Source organism: Plectropomus leopardus, chromosome 20, assembly GCF_026936395.1.
Source record: "Plectropomus leopardus strain MGB_pleo_1.0 chromosome 20, ASM2693639v1, whole genome shotgun sequence".
Lineage (NCBI taxonomy): Eukaryota > Metazoa > Chordata > Actinopteri > Perciformes > Serranidae > Plectropomus > Plectropomus leopardus.
This window is the reverse complement of record NC_142195.1, coordinates 10139577-10153268: the sequence shown is the minus strand read 5'-3', so window position 1 is coordinate 10153268 and position 13692 is coordinate 10139577. Positions and strand designations below refer to the sequence as shown.

Genomic DNA, 13692 nt, shown 5'->3' with positions numbered 1-13692 from the left:
GACATTTGGGTCGCGTTTTTGAAGACATACAACACTGATTTTTTGTTTACATTTTTGACAGCATACAGTAATACGATGCTACATGCGACATACTACACTATGACATTTTGGTCACATCTTTGACGACATGCTATACTATGACATTTTTGTGAGATTCTTGATGACATACTATACTATGAAGTTTTGGTCAGAGTATAGGCAACAAACTATACTATGACATTTTGGTCACATTTTTAACAACATACTATTCTATTATGTTTTGGTCAGAATTCTGGCGACATAATATACTATGACGTCTTTTGACTGTCAAGTTTTGGTGAAACACATCTAGGGCCCTGAGGCGTACAGGTCAAATTGTGGCCTAACCCTCTTACCCGGGACACAGACTTTTTGAGACTGTGGACAAGCGCTCAAGACTAAAGAAGAGTTTCTTTCCCTTTGCTGTCACCATCATGAACAATACTCAGCTGTTTCTGGAACATGTCAACTTTTAACATTTTTACTTGTCTTGGAATTTTGGTCATTTTTTCTGCATGTCAGAATATGATTTTTTTGGTCAGATTTGCAACTTTCTGTGCTATGGCGTGTGTTGGCAGGCTAATCTAAGTTGTTTCTAGCGGTTTTGAGCTACTTTTGGGACATGTCAAATTTTGACAATTTCGCCTTACTATAGTCTTGGATTTTTGGTCATTTTTTCAACGTGCCAAATTATGGCTTTTTTTGCTATTTTTGTAACCTTCTGTGCTATGGCGTGTCTGGGCAGGTTAATCTAAGTTATTTATAGTGGTTTTGAGCTTTTTTTGGGACGTCAAATTTTGACAATTTCGCCTTACTATAGTCTTGGATTTTTGGTCATTTTTTCGACATGCCAAATGATGGCGTTTTTGGCTATTTTTGCAACTTTCTGTGCTATGGCGTGTCTGGGCAAGTTAATCTAAGTTGTTTCTAGCGGTTTTGAAATACTTTTGGGACATGTCAAATTTTGACATTTTCGCCTTACTATAGTCTTGGATTTTTGGTCATTTTTTCGACGTCAATAATTATGGCATTTTGCAACTTTTTGGCTATTTTTGCAACTTTCTATGCTATGGTGTGTGTTGGCAGGCTAATCTAAGTTGTTACTAGCGGTTTTGAGCTACTTTTGGGACATGTCAAATTTTGACAATTTCGCCTTACTATAGTCTTGGATTTTTGGTCATTTTTTCGACGTCTATAATTATGGCGTTTTGGGCTATTTTTGCAACTTTCTATGCTATGGTGTGTCTGGGCAGGCTAATCTAAGTTGTTTCTAGCTGTTTTAAGCTGTTTTTGGGACATGTCAAATTTTGACATTTTTGCCTTACTATAGTCTTGGATTTTTGGTCATTTTTTCGACATGCCAAATGATGGCGTTTTTGGCTAGTTTTGCAACTTTCTATGCTATGGCGTGTCTGTGCAGGTTAATCTAAGTTGTTTCTAGCGGTTTTGAGCTGTTTTTGGGACATGTCAAATTTTGACATTTTCACCTTACTATAGTCTTGGATTTTTGGTCATTTTTTCGACATGCCAAATGATGGCGTTTTTGGCTATTTTTGCAACTTTCTATGCTATGGCGTGTCTGTGCAGGTTAATCTAAGTTGTTTCTAGCGGTTTTGAGCTGTTTTTGGGACATGTCAAATTTTGACATTTTCGCCTTACTATAGTCTTGGATTTTTGGTCATTTTTTCAACGTCCATAATTATGGCGTTTTTGGCTATTTTTGTAACTTTCTATGCTATGGCGTGTCTGGGCAGGTTAATCTAAGTTGTTTCTAGCGGTTTTGAAATACTTTTGGGACATGTCAAATTTTGACATTTTTGCCTTTTCTTGGATTTTTGTTCATTTTTTCAACGTCCATAATTATGGCGTTTTTGGCTATTTTTGTAACTTTCTATGCTATGGTGTGTCTTGGCACGTTATGCTAAGTTGTTTCCAGCTGTTTTAAGCTGTTCTTGGGACATGTCAAATTTTGACATTTTCGCCTTACTATAGTCTTGGATTTTTGGTCATTTCTTCGACATGCCAAATGATGGCGTTTTTGGCTATTTTTGCAACTTTCTATTCTATGGCGTGTCTGGGCAAGTTAATCTAAGTTGTTTCTAGTGGTTTTGAATTACTTTTGGGACATGTCAAATTTTGACACTTTCGCCTTACTATAGTCTTGGATTTTTGTTCATTTTTTTAATGTCCATAATTATGGCATTTTTGGCTATTATTGTAACTTTCTATGCTATGGCGTGTCTGTGCAGGCTAATCTAAGTTGTTTCTAGCTGTTTTGAGGTTTTTTTTGGACATGTCAAATTTTGACATTTTCACCTTACTATAGTCTTGGATTTTTGGTCATTTTTTCGACATGCCAAATGATAGCGTTTTTGGCTAGTTTTGCAACTTTCTATGCTATGGCGTATCTGTGCAGGTTAATCTAAGTTGTTTCTAGCGGTTTTGAGCTGTTTTTGGGACATGTCAAATTTTGACATTTTCGCCTTACTATAGTCTTGGATTTTTGGTCATTTTTTCGACGTTAATAATTATCGCGTTTTGGGCTATTTTTGCAACTTTCTATGCTATGGCGTGTCTGGGCAAGTTAATCTAAGTTGTTTCTAGCGGTTTTGAAATACTTTTGGGACATGTCAAATTTTGACACTTTTGCCTTACTATAGTCTTGGATTTTTGGTCATTTTTTCGACATGCCAAATGATGGCGTTTTTGGCTAGTTTTGCAACTTTCTATGCTATGGCGTGTCTGGGCAGGCTAATCTAAGTTGTTTCTAGCGGTTTTGAGCTACTTTTGGGACATGTCAAATTTTGACATTTTCGCCTTACTATAGTCTTGGATTTTTGGTCATTTTTTCGACATGCCAAATGATGGTGTTTTTGGCTATTTTTGTAACTTTCTATGCTATGGCGTGTCTGTGCAGGTTAATCTAAGTTGTTTCTAGCGGTTTTGAGCTACTTTTGGGACATGTCAAATTTTGACATTTTCGCCTTACTATAGTCTTGGATTTTTGGTCATTTCTTCGACATGCCAAATGATGGCGTTTTGGGCTATTTTTGTAACTTTCTATGCTATGGCGTGTCTGGGCAAGTTAATCTAAGTTGTTTCTAGCGGTTTTGAACTACTTTTGGGACATGTCAAATTTTGACATTTTAGCCTTACTATAGTCTTGGATTTTTGTTCATTTTTTCAACGTCCATAATTATGGCGTTTTTGGCTATTTTTGCAACTTTCTATGCAATGGTGTGTGTTGGCAGGCAAATCAAAGTTGTTTCTAGCGGTTTTGAGCTGTTTTTGGGACATGTCAAATTTTGACATTTTCGCCTTACTATAGTCTTGGATTTTTGGTCATTTGTTCGACATGCCAAATGATGGCGTTTTTGGCTATTTTTGCAACTTTCTATGCTATGGCATGTCTGTGCAGGTTAATCTAAGTTGTTTCTAGCAGTTTTGAGCTGTTTTTTGGACATGTCAAATTTTGAAATTTTTGCCTTACTATAGTCTTGGATTTTTGGTCATTTTTTCGACATGCCAAATGATGGCGTTTTTGGCTATTTTTGCAACTTTCGATGCTATGGCGTGTCTGTGCAGGTTAATGTAAGTTGTTTCTAGCAGTTTTGAGCTACTTTTGTGACATGTCAAATTGTGACATTTTCACCTTACTATAGTCTTGGATTTTTGGTCATTTCTTCGACATGCCAAATGATGGCGTTTTTGGCTATTTTTGCAACTTTCTATGCTATGGCGTGTGTTGGCAGGCTAATCTAAGTTGTTTCTAGCGGTTTTGAGCTGTTTTTGGGACATGTCAAATTTTGACATTTTCGCCTTACTATAGTCTTGGATTTTTGGTCATTTTTTCGACATGCCAAATGATGGCGTTTTTGGCTATTTTTGCAACTTTCTATGCTATGGCGTGTCTGTGCAGGTTAATCTAAGTTGTTTCTAGCGGTTTTGAGCTACTTTTGGGACATGTCAAATTTTGACATTTTTGCCTTACTATAGTCTTGGATTTTTGGTCATTTTTTCAACATGCCAAATGATGGCGTTTTCGGCTATTTTTGCAACTTTCTATGCTATGGTGTGTCTGGGCAGGCTAATCTAAGTTGTTTCTAGCTGTTATGAGGGTTTTTTTGGACATGTCAAATTTTGACATTTTCGCCTTACTATAGTCTTGGATTTTTGGTCATTTTTTCAACGTCCATAATTATGCCGTTTTTGGCTATTTTTGCAACTTTCTATGCTATGGCGTGTCTTGGCAGGTTATTCTATGCTGTTTCCACTTGTTTTTAACGGTTTTTGGGACGTGTCAAATTTTGAAATTTTTGCCTTACTATAGTCTTGGATTTTTGGTCATTTTTTCGACATGCCAAATGATGGCGTTTTCGGCTATTTTTGCAACTTTCTATGCTATGGTGTGTGTTGGCAGGCTAATCTAAGTTGTTTCTAGCGGTTTTGAGCTGTTTGTTGGGACATGTCAAATTTTGACATTTTCGCCTTACTATAGTCTTGGATTTTTGGTCATTTTTTCGACGTTAATAATTATCGCGTTTTGGGCTATTTTTGCAACTTTCTATGCTATGGCGTGTCTGTGCAGGTTAATCTAAGTTGTTTCTAGCGGTTTTGAGCTGTTTTTGGGACATGTCAAATTTTGACATTTTCGCCTCACTATAGTCTTGGATTTTTGGTCATTTTTTCGACGTGCCAAATTATGACGTTTTTGGCTATTTTTGTAACTTTCTATGCTATGGTGTGTCTTGGCACGTTATGCTAAGTTGTTTCCAGCTGTTTTAAGCTGTTTTTGGGACATGTCAAATTTTTACATTTTCGCCTTACTATAGTCTTGGATTTTTGGTCATTTTTTCGACATGCCAAATGATGGCATTTTTGGCTTTTTTTGCACCTTTCTTTGCTATGGCGTGTCTGGGGAAGGCTAACCTAAGTTTTTTCTAGTGGTTTTGAGCTACTTTTGGGACATGTCAAATTTTGACATTTTCGCCTTACTATAGTCTTGGATTTTTGGTCATTTTTTCCACGTGACAAATGATGGCGTTTTTGGCCATTATTGCAACTTTCTATGCTATGGTAAGTCTTGGCAGGCTAATCTACATTGTTTCAAGCTGCTTTGAGCTACTTTTTAGAATATGTCAAATTTTGACATTTTTGCCTTACTATAGTCTTGGATTTTTGGTTATTTGTTCGACATGCCAAATTATGGCATTTTTGGCCATTATTGCAACTTTCTGTGCTATGGCGTGTGTTGGCCCGTAATGCTAAGCTGTTTCCATCTATTTTGAGCTGTTTTTAGAATATGTCAAATTTTGACATTTTTGCCTTACTATAGTCTTGGATTTTTGGTTATTTGTTCGACATGCCAAATTATAGCATTTTTGACTATTTTTGCAACTTTCTATGCTATGGCGTGTCTTGGCAAGCTAATCTAAGTTGTTTCTAGCAGTTTTGAGGTACTTTTGGGACATGTCAAATTTTGACATTTTTGTCTTACTATAGTCTTGGATTTTTGGTCATTTTTTCGACATCAATAATTATGGCGTTTTGGGCTATTTTTGCAACTTTCTATGCTATGGAGTGTGTTGGCAGGCTAATCTAAGTTGTTTCTACCAGGTTTGAGCTGTTTTTGGGAAATGTCAAATTTTGACATTTTCGCCTTACTATAGTCTTGGATTTTTGGTCATTTTTTCGACGTGCCAAATTATGACGTTTTTGGCTATTTTTGTAACTTTCTATGCTATGGCGTGTCTTGGCACGTTATGTTAAGTTGTTTCCAGCTGTTTTAAGCTGTTCTTGGGACATGTCAAATTTTGACATTTTCGCCTTACTATAGTCTTGGATTTTTGGTCATTTTTTCAACGCGCAAAATTATGGCGTTTTTGGCTGTTTGTACAAATTTCTATGCTATGGCATTTCTGGGCAGGCTAATCTAAGTTGTTTCTAGTGGTTTTGAGCTACTTTTGGGACATGTCAAATTTTGACATTTTCGCCTTACTATAGTCTTGGATTTTTGGTCATTTTTTCGACGTGCCAAAATATGTTTTTTGCTACTTTTGCAACTTTCTATGCTATGGCGTGTCTTGGCAGGCTAGTCTATGCTGTTTCCATCTATTTTGAGCTGTTTTTGGAATATGTCAAATTTTGACATTTTCGCCTTACTATAGTCTTGGATTTTTGGTCATTTTTTCGATGTGCCAAATTATGGCGCTTTTTTGCAATTTTTTATGCGATGGCATGTCTTGGCAGGCTATTCTAACTTGTTTCCTCTGTGACTCTCCAGTTTCCACTGTGAAGTCTTTCCGCCTCCTGGGGACCATCATCACCCAGGACCTCAAGTGGGAGCTGAACATCAAGCTCTCTTATCAAGAAAGCCCAGCAGAGGATGTACTTCCTGCAGTAGCTGAGGAAATTCAACCTGCCAAAGACAATGATGGTGCACTTCTACACCGCCATCATTGAGTCCATCCTCACCTCCTCCGTCACAGTTGGTACGCTGCAGCCACAGTGAGGGAGAACAGGTGGCAGCGTATTATCTGCGCTGCAGAGAGTGTGATTGGTAGCCACCTGCCATCTTTGCATGACCTGTGCACCTCCAGGGCCCTGGAGGTGCAGGTAAAACTGTGGCCGAACCCTCTCACCCCGGACACGGACATTTGAGACCTTCCCCTCTGACGAGAGGCTGCGGTCCATCAGGACAAAAATCTCAAGACTCCAGAACAATTTCTTCCCCTCTGCTGTCACCATCATGAACAATACTCCGGCCCTCCCCCGTCCCCCACTGCCCACGTGACACAGACCCTAAACCAGCCCCAGAGTCTGAAAAAATTACACTCATGTTATGCTAAATCAGTCGTTATGCATTACATTAACGCGCACTGGACTGGATTTTTTTTTTTACACGCACACTGTAGGTCAACTTAATTATTTCAATTTAAGATATTTGCACTGTAACTATACTTCTGAAAAACTGTACAATGCCTCCATTAAAAGATTGTGTGCATTCTTTTTTGTGTCCTTTATATTCTATTTTGTCAGTTTATATAAATATATTTATTTAAATTGCTTCTATTGTTGTTTTATCTTATGTTCTATTCTATTTAAATTTACAATTTTACGCTTTCTTTATGTTAATTGTTTTGCATGAAAACACATTCCTTTTATATGTAAATGTACAAAATATGTACTTCATAACTAATAAAACTACATTCTGATTGTGATTGTGATTCTGATGCTACGGTGTGTCTTGAAAGGCTATTTCTTTTGGTCATTTTTTCGAATTGCCAAATTATGGTGTTTTTGGCTAGTTTTGCAAAGTTCTATGCTATGGCTTGTCTTGGTCCGCTATGTTAAGCTGTTTCCAGCGGTTTTGAGCTGTTTTTGGGACATGTCAAATTTTGACATTTTCACCTTACTATAGTCTTGGATTTTTGTTCATTTTTTCGACGTCCATAATTATGGCGTTTTGGGCTAGTTTTGCAGCTTTCTATGCTATGGCGTGTGTTGGCAGGCTAATCGAAGCTGTGTCTAGCGGTTTTAAGCTACTTTTGGGACATGTCAAATTTTGGAATTTTTGCCTTACTATAGTCTTGGATTTTTGGTCATTTTTTCGACGTCCATAATTATGGCGTTTTGGACTATTTCTGTAACTTTCTTTGCTATGGCGTGTCTGTGCAGGTTAATCTAAGTTATTTCTAGCGGTTTTTAACTACTTTTGGGACATGTCAAATTGTGACATTTTCGCCTTACTATAGTCTTGGATTTTTGGTCATTTTTTCGACGTCAATAATTATGGCGTTTTGGGCTATTTTTGCAACTTTCTATGCTATGGTGTGTCTTGACACATTATGCTAAGTTGGTCCCAGCTGTTTTGAGCTACTTTTGGGACATGTCAAATTTTGACATTTTCGCCTTACTATAGTCTTGGATTTTTGGTCATTTTTTCGACATGCCAAATGATGGCGTTTTTGGCTATTTTTGCAACTTTCTATGCTATGGCGTGTATGGGCAGGCTAATCTAAGTTATTTCTAGCGGTTCTGAGGTTTTTTTTGGACATGTCAAATTTTGACATTTTCGCCTTACTATAGTCTTGGATTTTTGGTCATTTTTTCAACGTCCATAATTATGGCGTTTTTGGCTATTTTTGCAACTTTCTATGCTATGGCGTGTCTGTGCAGGTTAATCTAAGTTGTTTCTAGCGGTTTTGAGCTGTTTTTGGGACATGTCAAATTTTGACATTTTCGCCTTACTATAGTCTTGGATTTTTGGTCATTTTTTCGACATGCCAAATGATGGCGTTTTTGGCTATTTTTGCAACTTTCTATGCTATGGCGTGTGTTGGCAGGCTAATCTAAGTTGTTTCTAGCGGTTTTGAGCTACTTTTGGGACATGTCAAATTTTGACATTTTCGCCTTACTATAGTCTTGGATTTTTGGTCATTTTTTCGACGTGCCTAATGATGGCGTTTTTATTATATTTGCAACTTTCTATGCTATGGCATGTTGGCAGGCTAATCTAAGTTGTTTCTAGCGGTTTTGAGCTACTTTTGGGACATGTCAAATTTTGACACTTTCGCCTTACTATAGTCTTGGATTTTTGGTCATTTTTTCAACGTCCATAATTATGCCGTTTTTGGCTATTTTTGCAACTTTCTATGCTATGGCGTGTCTGTGCAGGTTAATCTAAGTTGTTTCTAGCGGTTTTGAGCTACTTTTGGGACATGTCAAATTTTGACACTTTCGCCTTACTATAGTCTTGGATTTTTGGTCATTTTTTCAACGTCCATAATTATGGCGTTTTTGGCTATTTTTGCAACTTTCTATGCTATGGCGTGTCTGTGCAGGTTAATCTAAGTTGTTTCTAGCGGTTTTGAACTACTTTTGGGACATGTCAAATTTTGACACTTTCGCCTTACTATAGTCTTGGATTTTTGGTCATTTTTTCAACGTCCATAATTATGGCGTTTTTGGCTATTTTTGCAACTTTCTATGCTATGGCGTGTCTGTGCAGGTTAATCTAAGTTGTTTCAAGCGGTTTTGAGCTACTTTTGGGACATGTCAAATTTTGACATATTTGCCTTACTATAGTCTTGGATTTTTGGTCATTTTTTCAACGTCCATAATTATGGCGTTTTTGGCTATTTTTGCAACTTTCTATGCTATGGCGTGTGTTGGCAGGCTAATCTAAGTTGTTTCTAGCGGTTTTGAGCTTTTTTTGGGACATGTCAAATTTTGACACTTTCGCCTTACTATAGTCTTGGATTTTTGGTCATTTTTTCAACGTGCCAAATTATCGCGTTTTTGGCTATTTTTGTAAGCTTCTGTGCTATGGCGTGTCTGGGCAGGCTAATCTAAGTTATTTCTAGCGGTTCTGAGGTTTTTTTTGGACATGTCAAATTGTGACATTTTCGCCTTACTATAGTCTTGGATTTTTGGTCATTTTTTCGACGTTCATAATTATGGCGTTTTGGGCTATTTTTTCAACTTTCTATGCTATGGCGTGTCTGTGCAGGTTAATCTAAGTTGTTTCAAGCGGTTTTGAACTACTTTTGGGACATGTCAAATTTTGACATATTTGCCTTACTATAGTCTTGGATTTTTGGTCATTTTTTCAACGTCCATAATTATGGCGTTTTTGGCTATTTTTGCAACTTTCTATGCTATGGCGTGTCTGTGCAGGTTAATCTAAGTTGTTTCTAGCGGTTTTGAACTACTTTTGGGACATGTCAAATTTTGACATTTTCGCCTTACTATAGTCTTGGATTTTTGGTCATTTTTTCAACGTCCATAATTATGGCGTTTTTGGCTATTTTTGCAACTTTCTATGCTATGGCGTGTCTGTGCAGGTTAATCTAAGTTGTTTCTAGCGGTTTTGAACTACTTTTGGGACATGTCAAATTTTGACACTTTCGCCTTACTATAGTCTTGGATTTTTGGTCATTTTTTCAACGTCCATAATTATGGCGTTTTTGGCTATTTTTGCAACTTTCTATGCTATGGCGTGTCTGTGCAGGTTAATCTAAGTTGTTTCAAGCGGTTTTGAGCTACTTTTGGGACATGTCAAATTTTGACATATTTGCCTTACTATAGTCTTGGATTTTTGGTCATTTTTTCAACGTCCATAATTATGGCGTTTTTGGCTATTTTTGCAACTTTCTATGCTATGGCGTGTGTTGGCAGGCTAATCTAAGTTGTTTCTAGCGGTTTTGAGCTTTTTTTTGGGACATGTCAAATTTTGACATTTTCGCCTTACTATAGTCTTGGATTTTTGGTCATTTTTTCAACGTGCCAAATTATCGCGTTTTTGGCTATTTTTGTAAGCTTCTGTGCTATGGCGTGTCTGGGCAGGCTAATCTAAGTTATTTCTAGCGGTTCTGAGGTTTTTTTTGGACATGTCAAATTTTGACATTTTCGCCTTACTATAGTCTTGGATTTTTGGTCATTTTTTCAACGTCCATAATTATGGCGTTTTTGGCTATTTTTGCAACTTTCTATGCTATGGCGTGTGTTGGCAGGCTAATCTAAGTTGTTTCTAGCGGTTTTGAGCTACTTTTGGGACATGTCAAATTTTGACACTTTCGCCTTACTATAGTCTTGGATTTTTGGTCATTTTTTCAACGTCCATAATTATGCCGTTTTGGGCTATTTTTGCAACCTTCTGTGCTATGGCGTGTCTGTGCAGGTTAATCTAAGTTGTTTCTAGCGGTTTTGAGCTTTTTTTGGGACATGTCAAATTTTGACATATTTGCCTTACTATAGTCTTGGATTTTTGGTCATTTTTTCAACGTCCATAATTATGCCGTTTTTGGCTATTTTTGCAACCTTCTGTGCTATGGCGTGTCTGTGCAGGTTAATCTAAGTTGTTTCTAGCGGTTTTGAGCTTTTTTTGGGACATGTCAAATTTTGACATATTTGCCTTACTATAGTCTTGGATTTTTGGTCATTTTTTCAACGTGCCAAATTATGGCGTTTTTGGCTATTTTTGTAAGCTTCTGTGCTATGGCGTGTCTGGGCAGGCTAATCTAAGTTATTTCTAGCGGTTCTGAGCTGTTTTTGGGACATGTCAAATTTTGACATTTTCGCCTTACTATAGTCTTGGATTTTTGGTCATTTTTTCGACGTCAATAATTATGCCGTTTTGGGCTATTTTTGCAACCTTCTGTGCTATGGCGTGTCTGTGCAGGTTAATCTAAGTTGTTTCTAGCGGTTTTGAGCTTTTTTTGGGACATGTCAAATTTTGACATATTTGCCTTACTATAGTCTTGGATTTTTGGTCATTTTTTCAACGTCCATAATTATGCCGTTTTTGGCTATTTTTGCAACTTTCTATGCTATGGCATGTCTGTGCAGGTTAATCTAAGTTGTTTCTAGCGGTTTTGAGCTTTTTTTGGGACATGTCAAATTTTGACATATTTGCCTTACTATAGTCTTGGATTTTTGGTCATTTTTTCAACGTCCATAATTATGCCATTTTTGGCTATTTTTGCAACTGTCTATGCTATGGCGTGTGTTGGCAGGCTAATCTAAGTTGTTTCTAGCGGTTTTGAGCTACTTTTGGGACATGTCAAATTTTGACACTTTCGCCTTACTATAGTCTTGGATTTTTGGTCATTTTTTCAACGTCCATAATTATGGCGTTTTGGGCTATTTTTGCAACTTTCTATGCTATGGCGTGTCTGTGCAGGTTAATCTAAGTTGTTTCTAGCGGTTTTGAGCTACTTTTGGGACATGTCAAATTTTGACATATTTGCCTTACTATAGTCTTGGATTTTTGGTCATTTTTTCGACGTCAATAATTATGCCGTTTTGGGCTATTTTTGCAACTTTCTATGCTATGGCGTGTGTTGGCAGGCTAATCTAAGTTGTTTCTAGCGGTTTTGAGCTGTTTTTGGGACATGTCAAATTTTGACATTTTCGCCTTACTATAGTCTTGGATTTTTGGTCATTTTTTCGACGTCCATAATTATGGCGTTTTTGGCTATTTTTGTAAGCTTCTGTGCTATGGCGTGTCTGGGCAGGCTAATCTAAGTTATTTCTAGCGGTTCTGAGGTTTTTTTTGGACATGTCAAATTTTGACATTTTCGCCTTACTATAGTCTTGGATTTTTGGTCATTTTTTCAATGTCCATAATTATGGCGTTTTTGGCTATTTTTGCAACTTTCTATGCTATGGCGTGTGTTGGCAGGCTAATCTAAGTTGTTTCTAGTGGTTTTGAGCTACTTTTGGGAAATGTCAAATTTTGACATTTTCGCCTTACTATAGTCTTGGATTTTTGGTCATTTTTTCGACATGCCAAATGATGGCGTTTTTGGCTATATTTGCAACTTTCTATGCTATGGCGTGTCTGGGCAGGCTAATCTAAGTTGTTTCTAGCGGTTTTGAGCTACTTTTGGGACATGTCAAATTTTGACATTTTCGCCTTACTATAGTCTTGGATTTTTGGTCATTTTTTCAACGTCCATAATTATGGCGTTTTTGGCTATTTTTGCAACTTTCTATGCTATGGCGTGTGTTGGCAGGCTAATCTAAGTTGTTTCTAGCGGTTTTGAGCTGTTTTTGGGACATGTCAAATTTTGACATTTTCGCCTTACTATAGTCTTGGATTTTTGGTCATTTTTTCAACGTCCATAATTATGGCATTTTTGGCTATTTTTGCAACTTTCTATGCTATGGCGTGTGTTGGCAGGCTAATCTAAGTTGTTTCTAGTGGTTTTGAGCTACTTTTGGGACATGTCAAATTTTGACATTTTCGCCTTACTATAGTCTTGGATTTTTGGTCATTTTTTCGACATGCCAAATGATGGCGTTTTTGGCTATATTTGCAACTTTCTATGCTATGGCGTGTCTGGGCAGGCTAATCTAAGTTGTTTCTAGCGGTTTTGAGCTACTTTTGGGACATGTCAAATTTTGACATTTTCACCTTACTATAGTCTTGGATTTTTGGTCATTTTTTCAACGTCAATAATTATGGCGTTTTGGGCTATTTTTGCAACTTTCTATGCTATGGCGTGTCTGGGCAGGCTAATCGAAGTTGTTTCTAGCGGTTTTGAGCTGTTTTTGGGACATGTCAAATTTTGACATTTTCGCCTTACTATAGTCTTGGATTTTTGGTCATTTCTTCGACATGCCAAATGATGGCGTTTTTGGCTATTTTTGCAACTTTCTATGCTATGGCGTGTGTTGGCAGGCTAATCTAAGTTGTTTCTAGCGGTTTTGAGCTGTTTTTGGGACATGTCAAATTTTGACATTTTCGCCTTACTATAGCCTTGGATTTTTGGTCATTTTTCGACGTCCATAATTATGGCATTTTGGGCTATTTTTGCAACTTTCTGTGCTATGGCGTGTCTGGGAAGGCTAATCTAAGTTATTTCTAGCGGTTCTGAGGTTTTTTTTGGACATGTCAAATTTTGACATTTTCGCCTTACTATAGTCTTGGATTTTTGGTCATTTTTTTGACGTCAATAATTATGGCGTTTTGGGCTATTTTTGCAACTTTCTATGCTATGGCTTGTCTGTGCAGGTTAATCTAAGTTGTTTCTAGCGGTTTTGAGCTTTTTTTGGGACATGTCAAATTTTGACATTTTTGCCTTACTATAGTCTTGGATTTTTGGTCATTTTTTCGACGTCCATAATTATGGCATTTTTGGCTATTTTTGCAACTTCCTATGCTATGGC

General features: G+C 37.2%; 1 protein-coding gene across 2 annotated transcripts in view; it reads right to left on the bottom strand.

Annotated features, from left to right (window-relative positions):
• Window positions 1–13692, bottom strand: part of aff1 (ALF transcription elongation factor 1) — a 49427-nt gene that overhangs the window by 5013 nt on the left and 30722 nt on the right. The window lies entirely within an intron of this gene.